The sequence below is a fragment of the Pocillopora damicornis genome, chromosome 8 (assembly GCF_964200805.1).
Source record: "Pocillopora damicornis chromosome 8, jaPocDami1.2, whole genome shotgun sequence".
Classification (NCBI taxonomy): domain Eukaryota; kingdom Metazoa; phylum Cnidaria; class Anthozoa; order Scleractinia; family Pocilloporidae; genus Pocillopora; species Pocillopora damicornis.
This window is the reverse complement of record NC_142677.1, coordinates 3,534,617-3,550,182: the sequence shown is the minus strand read 5'-3', so window position 1 is coordinate 3,550,182 and position 15,566 is coordinate 3,534,617. Positions and strand designations below refer to the sequence as shown.

At 37.2% G+C, this 15,566-nt stretch overlaps 3 long non-coding RNA genes across 3 annotated transcripts; 2 read left to right on the top strand and 1 right to left on the bottom strand.

The window, feature by feature from the left end:
- Nucleotides 1–1,235: 1,235 nt before the first annotated feature.
- On the bottom strand, nucleotides 1,236–2,385 carry LOC149040989 (uncharacterized). Its single transcript, XR_016179463.1, has 2 exons — nucleotides 2,198–2,385; nucleotides 1,236–1,549 (listed from the first exon to the last, which is right to left on the bottom strand). It is a non-coding gene; the product is annotated as an uncharacterized LOC149040989 (long non-coding RNA).
- A 6,071-nt stretch (nucleotides 2,386–8,456) lies between these two features.
- LOC113679161 (uncharacterized) lies at nucleotides 8,457–9,604 on the top strand. The gene is made up of 2 exons (XR_003446968.2): nucleotides 8,457–8,684; nucleotides 9,374–9,604. It is a non-coding gene; the product is annotated as an uncharacterized LOC113679161 (long non-coding RNA).
- Nucleotides 9,605–13,268: 3,664 nt separating this feature from the next.
- On the top strand, nucleotides 13,269–14,715 carry LOC149040988 (uncharacterized). Its single transcript, XR_016189043.1, has 2 exons — nucleotides 13,269–13,520; nucleotides 14,312–14,715. It is a non-coding gene; the product is annotated as an uncharacterized LOC149040988 (long non-coding RNA).
- Nucleotides 14,716–15,566: the final 851 nt, after the last annotated feature.

Sequence of the window (15,566 nt, the reverse complement as noted above, 5' to 3'; positions counted from 1 at the left end):
CAGACGTGACTTTCAGGCCCAGTTCTAGAGAAATTTAACTGTGGTCAGCAACGGCAAATGCCGGCATTGCAAACAAGGCCAAAAACAAAAACAAAAAAAACTTTCAAACAAGGCCAAACCACAAAGGTTCTATTCTTGAAGTCACGTCTCCTGTTTTTACAGAAGAGACATTTGCTCTGGTTCGGCTCGGTTTACCAGTAAGTAATGGAAAAATGGCACATAAACAAAGGAAGCCTCTTTCGGATATTCCTCTAAAATTAGAGAAATTTAGAGATAAAAAAAACGTTGTCTTTGAAAACGTATGGGAAGACGCTGTGGTAAATTTATTAATGCGCTGGACTCCTGGTAGAGAGGTCTGGGCTCGAGACCTGGCCGAGTCAAAGTGTTGTGTTCTTGGGCACTTCACCCTCACAGCGCCTCTCTTCACCCAGGAGTATAAATGGGTACCGCCAAATTATCAGGGAAGCTTGATGAAATGCTGAGGTATATAACCTTGTGATCGACTGGTCGCCCATCCCGGGGGGAGTAATAGGTTTAAATTCCTGGAAGATCCACTATGATTAGCATGACGAAGTAACAAAAGCAGTGCCGCATCAACGAAGTAACCCAGATTGGCTTGTTACTGGAGCGTGTATTTCAATATGCTTTGCATGATAGATTCTAAGGCTGACGAGCAACTGCTGGTAGATTAGGGAATACAAAGCTCATTTGAGGTAATTTTGTTCCAAGGCTCAAATTGAATGATGTGAACCAATTCATTCATGGAACGCGTAATATCTATGATTTTTTGATCGGATAAACTAAACACAGTATCTAAAATTCTGAATGGTTAACGAAATGGGGATTTGTTTTCGTTTTTTCTTTATGCCTTGGTACAAAACATGTTGTTCGCGCGTGTGTCGTTGGGAGGAGGGGGTTATTCATTCCCTAGGGTTTTTATAATTCGGCTACCAGTGGTCTTCTGCCGCCTTTAAGACCTCTCACCACCGTCTGGGCATGTTGAGCCTGCAAGCAGGCTCTCATGTTTGTGCATGCGTTGGGTCTTACGAAAAGCGGCCTATATCGCCATAACCAGCCACTCACTGAAAAAGTTATTGAAAGTCTTACCTTCCTATGTGATGCATACAAGCTTAGCTTAGGATGATAATAGTTCATCTAAAATATTATTGAAAGTGGTTTTCAAGCCTCTGAGGTCTAAGAAAGTTGAAGACAGAACTTAGAAATAGGCGGCGAGCTGCTGCAATGAAATAATTTTATTTCCCATTATATTTAGAAGATTAATTCAAGTTATTTTAATCAGAATAACATTCTTATATATCTAAATAATTTGATTATAACATTTCATAAATCTAGATTTATCAGAACGTTTATCTATAGATATTTTCTTCATTCTTGATTATTCTCCCGTGCTTTCAGGAAGTCTTTCATTAGCGAGTCCTCTGGTAGATTTCATCAATGAATCTTTTCCATCTGATAGCGAATAGATACTCCTGAGTAGGCGAAGTCGATTTGCTAAGCGGCTGTTTGAGAGAGCTGCCTTGTCATCTATCTGCAAGAATAGTCATATTTCATTTTTTTCCAAAAAGATGAGTTGTGGGTCACATGCTTCATAATTTCCTACGCGGTTTCCTAAGTATGATTGGAGTACTATTGTCGCTATTCTGCCTAGACAAGCAGATTTCTCAGATAGTTCGCCGAGAACTCATTATATTACCTAGGGTTAAGTTGCTTGCCCACAAAACGCAACACAACGGCATTGCTTAGGCTCGAATCCAGACCCTCGACGCTGTCCAATTGGCCTCTGCGTTAACTCCCATAGGGACTAAGACAGAATTTCTTTTAACAATATCAATCAGAAAAGTGATGAGAATAAAGAAAAAAATTAACTAGGCGACTGTTTGTTGATTCAATACTAAATTCTACAAACTGACATCTTAAGAATTGTATTGTAGACAGTAAGGAAAATTACTAATGAGATCTCGAGAGTGGAAGGATTTCATAAGCAGCAGTGGGATCGCAGATGTGGATCATCACGTAGATTCTGAGTTGTAAAATGGCGTCACCCTAGATTTTAAAAACTTTGATGATCTGAACACTTCTTCCAAGTGCTTCTAATCGAGCCGTGAATGACATTAATGATATCAACAGCTGATGAAAAAAAATCTCACAAATAATTCGAGCCAGTTTTTCTACAAACCTCTCTTTTCCCACAACGATAGTCGAAAGGACACAGCCATCCCGATTGGCTAAGCACACAATGCGGAATGGCCAGAATGAACACAAGGATGAGCGCTGATACAGCTCTTGATTTCATCTTGAAAGTCAATAAATGTCTCCTGCTCCAAGCTTGCTTTGGTAAAAATGAGAGTCGCATGCCATTTATAACTACAAAGATGTTGTAAATAATTAATCATTTTGTTAGCACATTGAAAAGAAAAGACAGCAGGTTTTTTTTTAAAAAGTAATGTGTCACAGCTTTTCAAGAATAAGTGGCGTGGCTATCGACACCCCTTTCCACATGTTTAATAATACGGTTTGAAAAATCCATCATTCATTTAGCATTTAATGCATCTACTGATTAAATACTAAAAAGTTTGAATTATTAAGCAGCTTAGGCGAACTTTCTCGGCGTCAGCCACCACCGACCTCATTGAGAACAAAGACTGCACGATAATTTTTCATAGAATTGTCATCAATCGTTCATTTGAATGTCCACCTCAATTGACAAGCGCTGACCGCTGAGTGCTCTTTCATAACGCCTCCAATTCAAAATGACATAGCTCACAAAAGGTTCGTTCTATACCACTGATAATAAGTTTTCAAGGTGGTCTTGGCCGAACCCTACTTACGTGTAGAGAATTTGGCAAATTGTTGTTATTCATTTCATTTGAGGAAATACATCGTCAAATGAGCTTGTAACGCGACGATTTTCCGTTGAACAAACAGTTGAAATATGAAAAAATTCTGGAGGTTTGTTCATTTTGTTCATACTTAACGCGTTCACATGGCTGAGTACGCGTCATAAATTTGTCGGTTATCAGATGATAGATGAGGGTAATTAATGTCTATATATGATTTTGTTATCGATCTCTCTGTATTCTGGCTGGAAACAAGAGCTTGACTGGTTTCATTACTACTCGCATCTTTTGCGGTTTACAAACTTTCCTTTAATTCCGTCAGCTTCACAAGAAACGGATTCAGAGTCACGAATGCAAGACAAGGAGTTTACATTCCTTAAGTGCATTATTAATCGATCGTCTAAAAATAAGGCTATTTCGTTGTAATCAAACTCAGGTTTAATGAACCGTAAAAACCCAAATACGTACGAATAAGTTGTTTTGTTGTGTCAGACATCTACTTTTAGACCGAAATACGTATTTTCGTCTTGCCTTAAGCGTATGAGAAGTTAAAAACAATCTTTGTCTTCAAATACACTTCCCGAAAAGGTGGTTGTGGCTTGTTTCCTTGAACTAATTATGTATTCATTCACTGGCTCAGCTCTCATCGACACACAAAAGAAACCGTCATTCTTAAGTGGCATTTTGGGAAGGATGGCCGACAAAATTTAATGCGAACCTTCCTGGAAGATTCGTTAGTAGAATTTTTATTGCGTGCAATTTGTAGTGATTTTATGGGAATTAATTTTAGTAGCTGTTCCTACTTAAAAAGCCCACGTTTGTGGGAAAAGATAAAAACCTTTCCTGCATACACGAGGCTCATAAACTCATTTTTTTTACAGAGTCGCAAACCCCCAAAAAATTGAGGTTGATTGACTTACGATAAAATTATGCGACACTAGAAAACTTCCTTATCTTTCGATTTCACCGATTGGACTGCGACAAAATTCGCGCCCGTTATCCCACGTTCATCACGCAAGAGCGCGTGAGATCGACGAAATTCACGCCCGTCAATGCACACTGCCAGCTTTGCTACCTGAAACGCCTTATCAGTGCGCACCCATACTCGCCACATGTGCGATTTAACAAGATATATATTATCAGTTACTTTTATTTAATAACTTGAAGTAGCTCCGAATCATAATCGTAAGCAATAGACTGCAGTTTGTACTGGTTTACCGGTGTAATGAATCAGCTGGGATGTTGAAGAGCACGAAAAAAAATTTGGGAATAAAGAGCCGGAGGCGAGTGATTCAACCACAAACCAGTTTTCGAGTGTTCTTCCAACATAACGCCGCCAAATTGATAAATACTGCAAACTATTGCTTTTATAAAATAAAATTCTATTTCCTATGGATTTGCTGGTTCTATAAACAATAGGTTTTGGACTAATTAGGGTGCTAGTAGTACGTATTTTATCTATTTATAACTGATCTGATAGAGAAATAAACTAGTCTCTTATTTGCAAATTATTTAACAAGTCTTTGTACAAGGTACTCTCACTTTCTCGCGATCGCAATCAAACGGTCTTCACAGCTATGTAAAAGACACTTTCTTAACATTATTCACAGATTATCATTTGATATGTAAGCATTTACCATCAATTTTCAAGTTCTTTTGTTAGTTTTGTCATAGACATGATCTCTAGACTGAAAGCAAACTGGGAGACCTCAAGCCATGTAAGGAGATTTGAGGCCTTTTAACTTCGCAAGCTATATTATTTTGAGATGAAACCGTGAAACTGAGATCCTTGTGTTGTGCAAATAGAGCTCTGGAAAATCACAAACGTTTCTTCTCGTTTCTCATTCAGAATTGAAACGCAGGGGAAGACGCGCTTAGAAAATAAATTTGTATTTTGGGGTAGAATATTTCGAATGGCTGGATGTATTTTCCACACTTAAACTTCAACAAAACGCATGTGAATAGCATTACGTGCCAAATGGAAACTTAAATAAATTTTCGCCGGGGTTTCCGATCTCAGAGCACGCAAGTTCTGAGGATTTCACAAAGTTTTAAAACGCACGTGCTGAGCTATTGTTCTGCTTATCAGATCTTTTGTTTTGCCACGTTCTCGCTTCCATTGCCTTCGTGGTTTGCTTAACAGTAACAAGGCGAAAATCGAACAAAACGCTAATGTTAATGGTAGAATCATTAACTGTGTATGTAAAAATTTCGTCTTCTTTCGCAAATTTATACTTAAGCCAGCTTCCGAAAAAAAAAATTGTAGAACGATAAACTGGGCAGCTGGAATTTTTTAACAACTTGATACAAACACATCTCTCAGACGAATTTCTTCACTCACTAACTGTTTCTAACCAAGACCGTGGCTAGCTAAAAAAACTGACAACCTGTAACCTGAAACTAGATGGATCGAGATATCAATAGCAGAATAATTGACAACTGAATGGCCTTAATATTTTTCTTTTTAATTAATATCGACAGTGCCCACACTGTCGCCGAGATGACTGCTCAAACTCTTCCTCTATTTACAACCAATAGATTACAGAGTGGCCCTAAATTGACTTTAACCGCTCACAGCTATAAAAAAAATTCAGCTATCATCGTATCATATCAATTTCAATCTTTTGCATACTCGGCCTTTTTTTGTTCCTTTTTGTTTTGTCGACTCCATTTTGACGTTCGAAAGCATTTTTCTGCGATTTTCTTTACGTTGAATGCAAAGTTTTGTTTTTCGCCTTTTAAGACTGTCAGTCGTGAACATTTGGCTGGAGTTTCCATTACCCTTTTCATTCTAAGAATAGAGCGTTTTAGCAGCATATCGTAACCTCAAATTTTATCGCCAGTTAAAGTGTGAAACACGAGCTAACTGTTGCTATGATCTTAAATTGCGGTAACATCTTGTGGCAACTCAAGGGAAAAACAAAAGCTTATCGTACGGCAAGAAAAAGCTGTTATCTTAAGCAATATTCCCCCCACTCGCCTGCTTATAATCCATAGGTTTGCGGTTGTAATCACCACGTAGGCTTATGGAAATGAACAGTAAAACATTGGCCCAAGGCGACTGAATAGGGTTACCATGGCAACCACTAATTTGATGGAAAGTTTGATCAGGAAAGGAAAAAGAAGGAAAAGAAGGAAGACAGATATCATTTTGGATCTACTGGTACAGGAAACGACAGGGGTGTTTTCCAAACAATTAGAGCGCTTGTTACACTACGTCATGTTTTGATAAACTTCCTTCTTTCCCATGTGACCACAAGCACACGAAAACGTTTCGAGAGCTGATGAAATTTCCGTTTACACGGATTGTGCTAAGTAATTTGCATTCAAAAGCGAAGTAGGTTAACACATAAAAAATTAGCCTGCCAGGTTTCAGCAAGTAAGCTGATGGGTCCCTGGTAAATTGAAAAATATATATTCGTGACAAACGTAAAGTGAGTTTCTACACCGAAAATTATATGTCAGTCGTTTTACAAGTTTACACCATAATAAAAGATCTGAAAGAATACAAACGTTCTATTTGCCGCTTTAATGTCGAATTCCAACCTAAAATCTTTTAGCTTAATTCCAAAGGAATTGCAACACGTGACAATATCTAGAGACATTTGTACCCGTTACAGAATCGCCTTTCAAAATTTCTCAAGAAGTAATTTCTCTGTGATGTAAGCTGCATCAAACCTTTTTAAACGGTTATGAAAGAGGTTACTTGGTTATTTAGCATAGCACGATGTCTGTAAAAGTACCTAAAGCTGTTCCCATACGGAGGCACAAAAAGCGAGTGCCGAAGTCATTATTGTTTCAACACGAGTAACGGACACCGGCTTTCTTATTTCATGTTGAGCACGTCATCAACGGAAAATTGAAGAGGGGTTTTTTGAAAACTTTCGTTTCTTGACACTGAAAGAGCTCAGAAAGTAATGCGGTAAAGCTTTCAATTAATGTCGGTAAAATCCGTCCCGATGATAGTATAATGCATGATCCTTTAATTGCGGCAACTCAAGAAATAAAAGAAGAACACTCAAGAAATAAAACGGAACAGTTTCTAAAGAAACTGTGTGATGCGTCGGTGGCTGGCATGGGGTATTACAAAATAATTTGGTTCAACTGGGTTGATAATGTAAATTGGCCACCATAAAGAGTTTCTTAGGATGAATTTTCTTGTGTTAGCTCTTCTTCAGAGCGAATGACGAAGCCGGCTTGCGCTGGAAACGTCAGCTTTGGAAACTCTTTACGGTGGCCAATTTAAGTTATCAACCCATTGGTAAAACCAAATCATAATATGAAGACTATTTGTGAAAAATATTGACAGCGATTGCAATAGTTCTATTTTCCATTGGTCTCTGTTTTTGTATTTTTACATCACAATCTTTGGATCAGAAGTATAATTAACCAAACGAATACCTGCTAATTTTACGCCTTCCAAAGTTACTTGTTTTTAAACACTCTCGTAAAAAACTTTCGGAGGCTGCGGGCTTCATAACAAGCCCGTCCAACAGAATTGATTCAGCCTCTAAGATCGTACCTTACCACTCTTTCTATTGTAAAAGTTGCGGTGTTTTCTTATGTTCTTTCCGGTTATTGAGATCACGGCAACCGGCTGGAATATTTCTTATAAGAATACCCCTTGGCACCGGAAAAGAATGTGAGGTCGCTCATTGCTCATCTTAATCAGCATGTAATTCTGCTAAAATGATTTAGCGAGCAGTCATTGGTTTGAAATCTCCGCTCGGTGACCGGAGTGAAAGTTCTCCCATAAACAGATAACAAAATCCGTCCGGTCATTCGGGCCAGCCAGATTAGCGAGATTCTTCACAGTCCCCTGCGCCTGATCAATAACTTATAAAGCAATGTTCGAATTGTTTCCCACTACTGCAGTTTGATTTACCGTCGAAACTCAAACCAGCCAAGATTTTATGAGATTAATTTTGGGCTAGTTTTTCCTCATGAGAGGGAACATGAATCCTTCTTGATTAAACTTCTCAAATGCGTATTTCTTATAACGATCTTCACTCCCCTCGAAATACTAAGAAAATCGAGGAAAATTATCTTCATACGAGCGTGTTAACGGTTGCAGCTCTTTTCATTAAATCTTCACCAAAGAGGATAGAAAGTATAATTGACTCTTTTTTCAAGTACACTCACAAAAACAGTCAGGCAGTGCTTTGAAAAGCTTTTGTGTTCCATCACCCGATGAAACTGCCGTCGGACGATTTATAATGATTGTGTACATCATCTTAAGACTGTTTCGTTTTCAACGACTTTAGAGGACCCCTGAAGGCTATAGAAAATTAAATCTTTCCCATTTACATACAAGTAGCTTGAAGGCCTGCAGAAGAAAATAAATATATTAAGTGGAACAGTAAAAAAATGGGATTTTCGGCCAGAGTTAAAAAAGAGCGACACTTGCAAACGTAAACATTTTTTCAATTTGGTGTATACCGGCTAAGTGTTCTTGGTTTTTATAAAGCTTACCAAGAATCGTTTTGCAATATACATATATGTATATACACCAAAGTACTTGAGCGCAAAAAGCCGCGCTCACATTGGGAGAACGTTTCTTTTTCTCTACAAATAAAAGATGACATTTTCAAGCAGGCTGTCGGACCGTTTAAAAGGAAGGGTTTCGAGTTTCTTGCTTCTATATTCACAATCGTGAGCGAGAAGCCCTCAGAAGTTTAAACAAACAAAATCGGAGCGAAAATGGATTCGCGAACTGCCTTCGCCCTTTTTTATGTTTTTGTCTTAGCAATTCCTGGTTTTGTGTTGGCTTCCAGTTCTAGAAGGTGGAACTGCCCCTTCGACTCCAGATGTGGAAGAAAACAAAAGGTTTGCCATTAATTACAATTTGCTTCAACTTTTTAACCCATACGTTTTTAGACTTTTTCTGAATTCGTATTTCCAAAAAGAAATTCTTGAGTTCTGCCGTGGAAAAACAAATTCTCTTTTTTTATAAAAACAATCAGGGATGCTTTTCAGATGACATACATTAATTTTCTTCCGAAAACTTTACTACTAACTGAAATAGTTACCTGTCCAACAAATTAATAGACAAGTTGTTAATGAACCATGACAACCTATCATGACCACAGGTTTTTTTTCTTTTCTTTTTTTTTTATTTCCTTCTTTGTTCATGTGCGATTGGAACGCTTTGGAAAGGGAAAAAGAAAAAAAAAAGTACAATTTGAAAAAGACACTTCACACTGACAGTTCTTCTTGGAGCGTCACTGGGTTATCGACAAAGTGTCAAAATCCTGGGGAGGGGAGGGTAACTCTGCGATGGACTGTTATCTCGTTGACAAGGGAAGAAGGGCGGAGTGTAGCTTTAATTCTAATTGCTTAACGGAGTCTCGTACCCAGACGTTCCACGGCCAAGAGGTGGTACATTGTAGGATCTGGGTACGAGATTACGCTTTATGCTATAGAAAACGGGTTACGTTCATTGAGATGAACCCTGTAGACTAACTTCAGTTATCTTTCACCATTAAGAAATTTACTTTTGGTGATCTTTGTCCTAGTTGAGGCGAAATGAAGCCGTTGTTAGCCATCTTGAAAGAAACAAGATATTTAGGCCGGAGGAGGAAGTGATGGAAAACGTGAGAGGACTGGACACTCCAGATATCGCAGTGGCTGATGGGAATGATAAAGAACGGAATTAAATGTTAACCCCTTGCTAAACCGACAAAATAATAAGTAAACCACAGTAGATAACAAACAATGAATAAATAGAATCAAATTATAAATTGGCACTATTGCTTTGAACAAACTTACTTGTGTGACTTGTGTGTGTTCAATGATCAGGAAACCCTTACAAGCATTGGTCTCCAGGTTCAGTTCATTCTTGCTTAACGATAACGATTTCTTTTTTTTTTTTTTTTATATCTTCTTGGCAATGAGAATAAAATGGGAATAAATTATTTTTAATAAGCTGAGGAGTTTTTGGCGGGAGTTAATCACCCAAGCAGACTTTCCATGCGTTCTCGAGCAGTTATTTTTCCCACTGCAGGGATTTTTTTATATTCAATTCACAGCTGTCTTTCCTTCTCTATCCTTTAACTCTTTCAGTAATTAACATGTAATTTCTCTCTCCATATATTATCCAACAAACAGGTAATGAGAATACTCAAACTTAACAGGTAGAAGTTGTTATCTTGATCTAACACCAAATTCTCATAACTTATTTACAAGAAAATGTGTAGCAGCTAGAGGGGAGAGTAAGCAATCAGATCTTAGGAGTTAAGGGAAATTCATGGTCTATTTTTCTTTAGGATTACTTTCATTGAAGCTAATTGAACAGATAAAACTCACTGCCATTCTACTTGGTCTGCACAAGTAAAATTTATCACTACAAGCTGCATATGTTGTAACGAAGGAATTAGCTGATGTTAGTGAGCCAGCTAGTTGGACTAGATCAAAGCTTTCAATTACCATATTTTACGAAGTTTTTGGCGATACAATCGAGAAAAGGGATTTCTGCTTCTAGAAAGTCTTCCTGTGGAAAATGACTCACTTTTCTCACAAAAACCGACTTCGCCCTTAGGCATTTCTTAAATAGGCGAAGTCAGAAGTAACAAGCCGGCTTATCAGGCTCATTCGTATAAAGGTGAAATATTTTAGGCTTTTTATATCAATATAAAAGCAGTTATTAATTGACTGTAGAAAAACCAAACTAATTACAACCTCCAGGCAGAACAGCGTTTAATGTCATCAGTGAGCACTCAAAGTAAAAACGGGCAACCTGTTTGCATCGAAGCGCGGGAAAACGCGAGTGACTAAGTTGAAACTGGTTCTACTCTGCCACGCGATTGATTGAGATGTTGGCGCGCATTTTCTAGACCAATCTCAGAGCGCTTGAAAACCGGAGAGCAATTCAGGATCACTCTCAATACTCAATTTAAAACTGTTCCAAACCTCATGATCTGTTGTTAGCTTTACTTTGACATATATTTTGCATAAAATGGGTCATACTCTCTGGTGTTTGTGGATCTTTTGAAAGACTTACTGCGATAATGTCAAAAAGAGAAATGTTCACAACACTAACTACAGAAATAAATTGAAATCCTGTCAATTTTCGCAAATGGAAAAAGAAAAAAAAACGTTTTCTCAAGTTGATATGACATAAAAACATAACATGCTAATGACTAGCTCCTAATTTCTACTAACAATATCACCACTGAATCAAATATTAGGGCCGTGAGAATAAAGGAAATGATCCTCAACTAGACAAGCTCTTGATTGTTAGACAAATTCTCCTTGTCTGCACCTTAGGAAATGTATAAAGAACAGCACAGAGAATATGTATACTGATGTTAGGGTGTAAAGGGTTAATTAAGATTTTACCACTGTCAGAATCAAGCTTAAAAACGCCCCTTTGGAGCTGTAGAACATCTGCTAAAGAAAGGGTTTTGAAATTCGAATTATTGACACCATTTGTAGTAGTTGGTGGGAGCGTTGCTTATAAAATTATATCGACAAACTCAAACAACCTCTCACATCAACCTCTCATTAACAAAAATGTTCTGAGGTGGGCAATAAAAAAAAAGGATTGTTTGGTAACATGAGAATTATTAGACTTGCTGAAATTTTTGGTTTAGTAAAAATATTTAACCGAGGAAACATTCTAATGGCAAACAGGTTTCACTGAGGACTGAGTTTTAAAGTCAGAAATAATTAAAATTTCTTTTGACGCCAAAGTAGATAGATTAGCCGTTGCAATTAGATGCGGTGATGGACAAGAATCTTTATTTATTCATAATTGAAATATCGGCTATAATTAATTTCGCAATCATAATTTATCGTGAAACTTGTTAAAAACCTGTCAAATACAGTGGCGTGCTTATCGAAATAATTTTTATACAGTTTCCCGCTATGCATGGATTCATGGTCAATTGGATGAAGTCTGAACGACCTCTTATTGCATAAATTTAGTTTCCGAAGTAGCAATGCAAGGTTTTTAAACTTGCCACTGCAATTGATCTTAAGACCACAGACGTACTTTCGTTTCCTATGCCTTGAAATGTGCGTAAAACTTACATACAACGAAATTAAAGCGCTCTATTATTCCGGCTTCAATAGTGGACTTTAAAAAAAAATTGAATTCGCTCATCTGTTGGAGAGAAAAAATAAATAAGCATAATTTTTTTGCATTCACCTGTTGCTTTTGAAATACAAAGATTGGTCAGTTACAGATATAGGTGATGTGTTCTCATTAGATCTTTTATAATGAAAAATACAGATAATTGTTTTCAATTTTTTTTCAATTTGTTGCCCAAATTATCTCACTTTAAAATGACTATTAAAATAATTCGGACTCAATTATGCAACAAGTAGGTTGGGTTTTCAATTCAGGAGAGATATTAACTTGATGAGAAAACCCCCTAGACATAATTCTTCATTGGGAACAAAGAAAGAAAGAAAAAAAGACAGGGGAACTTAAATGATTTGGGAAACAAGGGTAATATAGTTCGATAAATGATTGACTCGTAGTTCTGTGACAACATGTCGAGAAGCCTCAATATTAAAAAATTTTGCCACAAATTAAATTTCGTTTTAACTCAGCGACTGAAGCAAGTTACGGGGCTCTTTCGTAAAGGGGATTGTATTATCGGCGAGAAGCTGCAGGTGAAATTCGGTGTTTTCCATTCATTTTCTTTTTGAGTGGGGCCGGAGGGTCATTTTGCAATTTTTCTCTTGAGTAGATTTACGAATTTCTTTATTATTCTCTCTGTCTCTCTGTCAGTCTCTCTCTTTCCCTTTTTTTTTTTTTACTTCAATTCCTTTTTAGCACTACTCTCTTGAGTTCTTTCATTTTTAGGACCTCTAAAAAGCTGTCAGTGTCGCCTTTTTATAAAGATTTTAGGTTAAAACTAACAAATGGAACAAAACACTTTGTTTCGGCCGAAAGGTTACACTCAAAAGCGCTAAAAACGCCAGCTTTCCGAAATTTGCTAGGGCGGATCATTTACATTCATCAACCTTAAGTACAAAATGAACTGTTGGATGTTTCACTTGCCCGCCGACGCAACTTAAATGTACTTTAAAAAGTAATAGCACTCGTTAAATAAATACGCAACAATCTCCTCTAATTTTTCTAAAAAAATAATCTCCCTTTGAAATAATCAGAGAGCACGTACAAAGCGTTGTATGTTAGGTCACCCCACGATGCTCGACGTTCTCTGATGGAACATTTTTGTAGGGTTTCCAAATGAAAACAGCCTTTCTTTTTCGTTATATAAAGTACATAATTAAAGTTTTATTGCGGCGATGCAAGGACGTATAAACAAATTGAGAATGAATCGAGGGCGCGGTCTTCTAAAGACAGAATTGATTGATAAGCACGCTATTTAACACTTAAAGGCCATACAAAATTATGCAAACATTACTTGAAATAAATAAAAAGCCGGCCAACTTTTCATATCAGGTAATTTGTTGCCTTAACAAGCTACTTATTAATTCATCACATTTTGCACTCATTTAAGCGGGATTGCGATCGAATTCAGCATTCACATCAGGAAACTGTGTTGACAACACTTTCGAAATTCTATCGTGAAGATGAAGTATCAAGCTGTCCTAACTCTGTTCTTTTTGTTCGTTCTTGCCTTTCAAAATTTTATGTTGGTGCAATCATGGAGCTGTCCCTATCAGTACAACTGCGGAAAAAGACAGGTTTGTACAAATTTTTATTCTAGAGGACAAAATAATCAAATTCGATATAAGAAAATGCTAGGGAACAAGGAAACACGGTTTGAGGGCTAAAACGCTACTCCTTTCCTCCCGAACATACGGAAATTGCTCAAACATTTCAGAAATACTTCGCCATCTTTCCAATACGAAGGTTGTTGCTCTCTCTGGAACAATATGTTTTGAAATGTTAAATATATAGCTTTTATCTTAAACCGGTGAACATCAGAGTTATAGCTTATGAATCTATTGACTAACACTCTATTTTGAACCAGTTGTTAAGAATGGTGCTCTATAAAATCGTGGCTCTCACAATATTTTTATCCTATCTCGAATCTCGTCAGCCTTTTTGCTGTTAGTCTAGGAGTCTCGAATTTCTTTCAGAGCTCTCCAATAACTCCAGAACTCGTTCAAACGGCAAAGGATTTAGACTCCGAATTATCGTTGTGGGAGACGGATATCTTATATCGCTGCCGTTTGAAAATATTGGCATGGGTTATGAAAGCTGGAACATCGCAAATAAACGCTAAAAAAAATGTGGGTATAGTGACTCTAAGCGCAACATACTCCTGTCATCAACGAAAAATCTTGATGGAATATGAGCGACATGATGGTAGCAGTAGAAAGGTTTATTTTTAAAATTTTTCGGTCTCGCTTTCGGATTTTCACATTAAAGACTCCGCGTCTTGTGAATTTCTGAAGCTAATGATGCTTATTTGAAGTGGAGCATAATTAAAATTTCTGACTACAATTTTTACTTCTTTTTTTCTCTGCAGGTGACTGCCGATGAAACAGGTAGACTAAACAGTCGCCTTGCCAACCGTCTAAATTATCTGAGAAACTTCCGTACGATAGCTGGAGAGAGACTGATAGCGAGGAAGCAGAAGAGAGGACTGGACAATACAGGCATCCTGAGGGCTCATGGGAATGACCAAGAATAGGAAAATAAAAGAAAACAGAATCTATAGTCAGAGTGACATAATCGATATTTATTTCAAATAAATGTAATTTGAGAAACTAAGCTCGCAAAGGAATCATTATTGTTGTGGTAAATTCAGATTCAGATTTTTTTAACGTTTTCACCCCTGAGAGTAACGAGCATCTAATTTCTCCTTAAAATGTCACCCCTAAATTAACCATTAAGGTCTCGAGAATAAAGGAAATTATCACTAACTAAAAAGGCTTATGATTGTTAAACAAATTCTCCTTGTCAGCACCTAAGGACATTTATAGAGAATAATATGGAGAATATGGATACTGATCTGATGTGAGGTGTAAAAGGTTAAAAAGTTCTCCGTTAAAGATTCCATTTATTCAGGTTTGAGTCTTCCTCCATATTGGATATAAAACAGTCAATTTTAAGTCTGAGTAAAGAGAGAATACTTCTCTGCTTTCTCCTTTCTTTAATGGTCAAAAACTTCTGTAACTTTAATGAAATCTCCATTACATCTGTATTCTATTCATCACTCGTGTCCATTTTATCGTGTTTCCCGTCGCTCTGCTTCTCTTCATAAACTGGGGCATGTGGTGAATTAATAACGTTCTCCTATGGATAAGGGTTATCCACAAGGTTGTGGTTTTGGAAAATTTTGATTTTTAACGAAGGATTTTGGTAACCTTTCAATTTCCAGTCTACTCAAGTAAAGCATCAAGGGGGAAACTTCCACTTTTTAGTGCAACTGTTTTTCATCTTCTCATCGGAGCATCGGAACGTGGAATCCGAGGGTCTGAGGTTCGATTCCTCAATGGGACTTTGAAATTTTTTGTCCCACGCCTGTAATAAGACGACAAACATCTTTACCTGTTTTAATCTTGTCTTCTCGCAGTTTTCAGGGCTTCGTCATCTTTTCATGATTTTTTTTAAACCACGATTGTGTTAACCGCTGACCTTCGCGACCACGGAACTGGGCTCACTATGACAATTAAATTAAGCTAATCCGTCGGTTTTAAAAAATGTTTTGAAACTCTGATAACAATGAACTGAAACAATTATTTGAAAATTGATAGCATACAAAATCTGTACAACAGAAA